The sequence below is a fragment of the Saccopteryx bilineata genome, chromosome 6 (assembly GCF_036850765.1).
Source record: "Saccopteryx bilineata isolate mSacBil1 chromosome 6, mSacBil1_pri_phased_curated, whole genome shotgun sequence".
NCBI lineage: Eukaryota > Metazoa > Chordata > Mammalia > Chiroptera > Emballonuridae > Saccopteryx > Saccopteryx bilineata.
The window spans coordinates 18,983,279-18,991,156 of record NC_089495.1 but is presented as its reverse complement, the minus strand read 5'-3'; positions in this window follow the sequence as shown (position 1 = coordinate 18,991,156).

The window sequence follows — 7,878 nt, the reverse complement described above, 5'->3', positions numbered from 1 at the left end:
TCTTCTGTATTCAAAATTGTTCATTGATTATGCCCATAACACTAAAACACTATCCAAAAATTGAATCAATAAATAAAATCTCTCTATGCAAATAAAAGAGCATTTGCTTATACAACAAAGATATTATTACAACAGTATTGTGTAGTCCTCTATTTTGGCTCATTGATTTGGCTCCCTGCTCACTCTCATATACACATCTGCTGACATAAGATTTATCACCTATCTTTTAATTAAATTGGTAGAGCATGATGGAGGAGTCATGATTGTGAGAATAATGATTGCATTTTATTTTCTTATTTGGCTTATTTAAGGATAGGTTTAAAACTCTCTTTGGAGGTGAAACTGTAATTGAAACTTACTAAATATTGTGAAGACATTAATATCTTTTGATATTAGTCCCAGAAGTATGTTTGATATAATTGCCATTTTTCCATAGTTCTTTCCTGTGTTGTAGATATACAGGATTTAAATTAGTTTATCATTCATAAATTATAGCACCTTGAAGCTATAATAGACTCAGTAGTCATACAAGTGTAGAAAGGTTTATATCTATCATCAAAGGCAGCTTGATGATTATTTTATTTTAAAATATTTCTATGCATAAAAATTCTCTTGTTCTTTGGCTGTCTTATTCAGTATGGAATAAAATCGTCTTGCCCTGTGGTTATAGCTACTATAATTCTCAATATACCTATAAGGAGAAGCTAGGATATTTATGGATAAAAGAAATAGGAGACTGTATTCTCACTGATCTTAAATATGGCCACTTCAGTGATGTTTTGGAGCCTACCCTCTAACGCCTCGCAAATATACCTCATTAGATTTAGACAATATATTCTTAGATTTTTATCTTTTTCATTTACCTCTTCTCCTACTGTTCTTTCATCTCTTAATTTTTCTCTAGTCACATGATATCTTTGTTAATAATGTTTTAGATTAATTCAAATTCAACAACCATTCCCTTTCTGCTAGGCATTATGCAAACATGAAGAGAGAGACAAAAAAGAATGAGGTGTGGCCTCTGTCAGTAAGAATCCCTGATTCTGTAAGTAGATAGACTTGTTTAAGTATCTTTGCCATCATGAAGACTGAGATTAATGCTACAATAAAATGGGATTTTAATTCTAGCTGTTCCACTTAACAACATTATGACCTTGAGCAAGATATTAAACCTCTGAAAGCCTTCATTGCCTCATTTGCAGATGAGACAGTTTATGCAAACCATTTGGTCCAGTGCCTAAGAGAGTTCTAAAAAGATTTTTCGATACTCTTAGCTACTTGTTATTTAAATGCTATCAATCAATATTCCTCTGAAATCAAAAGCCTTAAAAGATGCCATGAAACTTCCCTTCCTCTGCATTATAAGATAACAATATTTTTATAGCATGTACCTGGAAACATAGTATAAGTGATAGAGGAGGTTCATGGGTTTACCCATCCTTAATTTTGGTCATGCGTTCATATTTCTCTCTACCTATCTGATTCCAGGTTGCAACCTACTATTGCCGCCACACACAAGACATTTCCCACAAATGCTATCATGTATTTTTAAAAAATACAGTAAACTTTTACTATGTGATAAGCCTAGGAGATGTAGAAATGGATACAATCAAAATTCCTGTCTTTATAGTTTTGTTGGAGGAGGAAAAACACCAAGCTAATATTTACAATAAAATGATAAAAGTGATTGCCAAAGCAGAGCCTATATCACTTATTACTTATTCCTTATGTAACTATCATGAATGCTTGCTTTGTCTTCCAAAACAACACGTAAGCTTTTTGAGTGCTAAGATTTTACTTATTTTAAATCCCAAGATTATCCATCAATGAATGTGCCTTGTTCTTTATAGTAGCATGCTAAATAATTATTGATTAAATAATAAATGTATTGCCAACTATAATTGACTTTAAAAAATCTTTTTTAAGATATATTTTTAGTAGAGGAGCAAACTAATCCATAATACTAATATTTTAATAAATTCACTTTTTTCTTTGTGTGTTAAGTGCTGTGATCATACCAAATACTTTATATTCTTGAAAGTAGTAATATTAAATAGAAGTTAATTGGTATTTTTTAAAGACTGAACCTATTTACTATAAATAATATCTTTAAATAAGTCTACAATTGTCCAGCCATAATAATAGTAAACATTGGGACAATTAATAGGCTTAATTATAGTTACCATATCTAATGGAAAAGAGTTAGTCATGGTTTAATTTCTAAGGTCATTTACCTTTGAATTTGGAATATATTATGGACTTGTAACAAAAATGTCTACATTTATTAAAAGTCAGTGGCTTTTGCTTACGCTGACATTAAAATATATTTTTTTTCTTAAATTAAGAATAGGTATTGTGGAAGTGATACTCTGTATTAGCATTGGGAGGAAATTGGAGATTTAAAGCCACAAAAAGGGTAATCTGTACTTGAATCATTGTAACTGTATGGGACTTTCCTATTTCTTGTATCATTTTTATAAGTAGATAAAAGTATAAATAGACCAAATAAACTCATTTTTAGATTCCCAAACCCATGGTTTATTCCATGGTAAACTCTTTACACTATTATTTTCTCACAAGTGTACAATGGTGTTTTCCAGAAATTATATGATGTCTGATATCACAACATATTAAATGTAGAAACAGTATGAGAATACAGCTATTTTCTATTAAACAGACATTAATAAGATTGGTAAAAATGTAAAATAGTCACTCTCTTCATTAAAAATTTTAAAAATAAATATATTTTATGCTAACTTATTTCTAAATAAATTGTATAAATTTTTCCTTCAATTTTTTTTTCTTTTCTTTTTTTGGTATTTTTCTGAAGTTGGAAACCGGGAGGCAGTCAGATAGACTCCCGCATGCACCTGACTGGGATCCACCTGGCATGCCCACCAGGGGGCGATGCTCTGCCCATCTGGGGCGTCACTCTGTTGCAACCAGAGCCATTCTACTGCCTGAGGCAGAGACTATAGAGCCATCCTCAGCCCCTGGGCCAACTTTGCTCCAAAGGAGCCTTGGCTGCAGGAGGGTAAGAGAGAGACAGAGAGGAAGGAGAAGGGGAGGGGTGGAGAAGCAGATGGATGCTTCTCCTGTGTACCCTGGCCGGGAATCGAACCCGAGACTCCTGCACGCCAGGCTGATGCTCTACCACTGAGCCAGCCGGCCAGGGCTTTTCCTTCAATTTTAATTTATGATATTAATAATTCTAATATTGATACATGTAGCCCACATAAAAAAATGGTCTTTGGGTATTCCATAATTTTCAAGAGTATAAAGGGACTGAGTTCAAAAAGTTTGAAAACTGCTGAAACATATCACTAATTGTCTAATGATAGGATGAGGCAAAGAATTCAGAAATATAGCTCAAGGCGAGCTGGAGGATTCTAGGAAGACTTCTTGGGAAAACAGTAACTTGCATTGGGTCCTACATAATGAAGAGGGAATTGAGTATTAGGGACTGGAAAGGGCCTCTGAGTGAGGGAGCCAGAAAGAGCAAAGTCACTGGGCACATCACGGAGTGTGGGGAGAATGAAGTGGGGTCAGTTTGGCTGTGATGGGAATGCAAGTAGCAACAAACTACTCAGGAAAGGAACAAGACGCACTTCAGAAGACAAAGGCTAAGACCCAGGACCAGGGAACTTGAAATGTGATCTTATTGGCTTTAGGGAGCCAGTGAAGGTTTTCAAGCAGGAGGGGTGACAAAAATGTAATGCTGCTCCAGGGAGATTCGTCTTGGTACTGGATTAGATTCTCTGTAGAGAGGAACAGTAGAGGTGATATCATAGGAGTCCATGTATATAATAATAAGGACCAGGGCTAGAGTTTGGGGATTTGGGACCTGAACGTTGGGGTAGCACTAAGAGAGTAAGAGCACACAGCAGGGATTAGAAGTTAAAATACCAATAATGGTGATAAATCACCATTTGATGTTGAATAGGTTTTTGGATCATAACTACTAAATGATATTTGATATAATCTAAATATTATGTATATTTATTATGTTAGAATTTTTAATTGTGTAAATTTATAACCAAAGTATATGAAAAAATTTAAAGTAATTTGAATAACAAACGACTTTGCTGTTTCCTTTTTATTTTTTTAAGTGAGAAGAGGGATGAGTTCTTCATTTTCAATCATGTCAGGTTACTAAAGCTTTACTATAATTTGCAGATTGATAATATACACTATTGGTATGTTTATTTAATGATAAAGAAAAAACAGAGCTTGTTGATTTAAAATTGTTCTTCAAGTATGATGAACCCCTTTCTCTGGGAAGCCTGCATGCACCTGGAGTTGGCTGTACTCTCATTTGGACACACTCTGCACTCGCTAAGCACCATATGAGCAACAGCTTCAATATCATTGGATAAAATAAATCCCTGACTTAAAGTGCTTTTTTCCTCATTTAAAAAATATTCTTTATACATTCCCCTTTTGTACCCTATATTAACTTCTATATACTTTTAATGAGTAAAATAATTTTTAGTAATAAAATCACTGTAGATTAAAAACCCCATTGATTAATAAATTGTGGCACTTAAATTTAGAGTTTCTTGGCAAGCCCTGCCTTTTAACCCAGAGTAATATCTTTTGACATATTTCTCAAAAACTAATTTAGTTCCTGGAATATATGATGAACTCTTGCAGGAAACCAATTGAATGTGTTATAATATTCTACCAATAAAACTTAACGATTGATTATAAATTCAATGTAATACTTTTGTTAATATGAAAAAAATAACTCATACTACTCAGCTCATCGTTCATGGTGTTAAAAATAAAAAATGACTCATTATTTCATTCCTTGAAAATAACATGGTTAAATGAACATTTATTTGGTAAAATGAAATATTGGCATATGTATAGAAGAATCATATAAAATGCCTTACTGATGAGGTCAAAAGATAAATTAGAAAGTGATGTATTTGGAGATTCAATATATAGTTTACTCATTAATTTTAAGTTTAATTTAAACTTTTAATATATATATGTGTATATACACAGACACACACACACATACACACACACATATATATAAATTCAAAAGGAAAGATAATTGGAAGTAAAAATAAGGTAAATTATTCACTAACAAATTATAGCATTTTTAAGCCATGAGAATCACAAATCAAAATAAGACTGTTAAATATTCTGCAGCAAACTCACATCTGTCCAAGCTCAGACAATTTGTTTGGCATAAGAAGGATAGAGAAATTATCTCTTCTGTTCACCTGGCTGCATAGTTTCCTGTCCAATATTTTCCTGGCTCTGTAGAACACTTCTTCAATTATTTCAAGAATCTCAGAGATACTCTTTACACACTCCGTGACCCTCTTGGAGTCTTTTCCTTTCAAAAGAAATTGCTACAGATTGCTTGAATTAAATAGCTTCAATCACTTGTCTATATCCCTAGCTTCTTTCTATGTAATTTCATTAAGATAAATTAAATGTTCTTAGTGCGTCTAGAAAGCTCAGGCTGCACTCTGACAAACAGTAGTCAGTCTTGAAACTTTGACCTCAGAGCATCTAATATAAAAATTTTTAGAAAATAATGCCCTCTACCATGCCCCCCTCAGTTAACCAATGAACAGTTCTTTGAAGTGATATTTTTTGACCCTAATATAAGTTCCGCTGCCATCTCCAGGTATATGGACTATGTTGATCAAATAAGCAAAATGCTGTTTGAGATAACCAAATGCCCAAAATAATCAACTCATGTGCTGGAAGTTGTCTTGAAAATAACCCAGACACAAACATAAGGTCTGAAATGTAATTTCAGACACATGTGTGTATTGTGTAGCACTATTATTCTATTTCATAAATCTTTTACTAGATTATTCTTTTATACTGTGTTTTAAATATTAATTCAAATTGACTGATAAAAGTTCTAAGGCAGGAATCAAACAGTAATGAAAATATTATATATAATAGATGTTTATAAGTGCCATTAAACAGTGTGAATAAAAAGAACTGTTTTTAATTTAATACTGTGGGAAGTAGTGTTAGGATGAAGTCTAAACAGAAGGTGATAGAAATAGTCCTGACAGTCTGTCCTTAAGCCAGTGCTGAGGAAGGAGGAATTCAGAAGGTGTCCTCACACTGGTGTTCTTTGGATAAAAGTGCTTCAAGTCACTATTTCAAAATGAGCTTTCTCTCAGTCATGTGAAAAGTGATTTATTTAGCTTCCTCTGCCCAGAGCAGGGGTTCCCAAACTTTTTACACAGGGGGGCAGTTCACTGTCCCTCAGACTGTTGGAGGGCCGCCACATACAGTGCTCCTCTCACTGACCACCAGTGAAAGAGGTGCCCCTTCCAGAAGTGCAGTGGGGGCTGGATAAATGGCCTCAGGGGGCCGCATGCGGCCCGCAGGCCGTAGTTTGGGGACACCTGGCCCTGAGTCTGGGGGGAGGGTTGTCTGGGCCCCAATCATGGCAAGTTCTAGAGACACAAGTTTGCACAAGTCCTGCCTTACTGACGGCTGGAGTTCTCATGGGAATTTCTCAATCTAAAACTCTACCTCTTTCAGGCCAAAATCCGGTTTCCTGAATGTTTTCTAAATGTAAGGTAGACTTACCCTCTGACTAGTGACATTTCCTAGAGACAATTTGAAATTGCAATGTCTACCGGAGAGACTTTTGACATTAGCAAGGTGTTTATTTAACAGCTCCTTTGCAAGAAAAAGGGGAGCAACACAAATATATTGTCTGTTCAACAACAGAGAGATATTTTATTTTATTAGAAGACTCCTCTTCCATTTCACTTCTAAACCTCACGTTCCATGAACCCTGGTTTTTAAATGTTATGGCCTGATAAAATTGTTAAGGATTCGCCTGACCAGGCAGTGGCACAGTGGACAGAGTTTCAGACTGGGACGCAGTGGACCCTGGTTCGAAACCCTAAGGTGGCCAGCTTGAGCATGGGTTCATCTGCTTTGAGCAAGGCTCACCAGCTTGAGCCCAAGGTCGCTGGCTTGAGCAAGGGGTTACTCGGTCTGCTGTAGCCCCCCAGTCAAGGCACATATGAGAAAGCAATCAATGAACAACTAAGGTGCCACAACTACAAGTTGATGCTTCCCATCTCTCATCTCTCTCCCTTCCTGTTTGTCTGTCCCTATCTGTCTCTCTGTCTCTACAAAAAAATATTTTCAAGAGCTCTTTCTGTCTTTTGTGTGTAAATATGTCAAAACAGGTTTCCAATATCCAAACTTTGTCTCCTCTCTTTGAAGATAGGAGATAATAAGCCCTTTACAAATGATAATTTACTGTTTGTCTGAAATTGTATTCCTACTTCTTACCTTTCTATTTCTGTCCCTCTCCCTCTTTTTTTTTTCTGGGGCTTGAGAAATTTTACAGAGTGACAGATTAGAAAAATCATTTTGTTGTTATGTGTGCACTCTGGGAATATCCAGTGCAAACACTATGTTCATTGCAGCACCATTCAAAATAGCCTAGATACGGGAGCAACCTAAGTGGACAAAGAAGTGGTGGTACATACATATAATGGGATATTGCTTAGCCATAAAAAAGAATGAGATCTCACCTTTTGCAACAACACAGATGGACCTAGAGGGTATTATGCTAAGTGAAATAAATCAGAGAAATACAAAGGCCATATGAATCCACTTATACATGGAATCTAAAAAAAAAAATAAATGAACATTCAAAACAGAAGAAAGAACTCCTAGATACAGGGAACAAGCTGCTAGTTGTCAGATGACGGGGGTTAGAGGGCTGGGTGAAAAAGGTGAATGGATTTCTAAGTACAAATTGGCTGTTACAAAATAGTCATGGGGATGTAAAATGCAGCATAGGAAACGCAGGCCAATAATATTTTAATAACTAGTACGGTGCCAGGTGGGTACTGGAAATATTGGGGG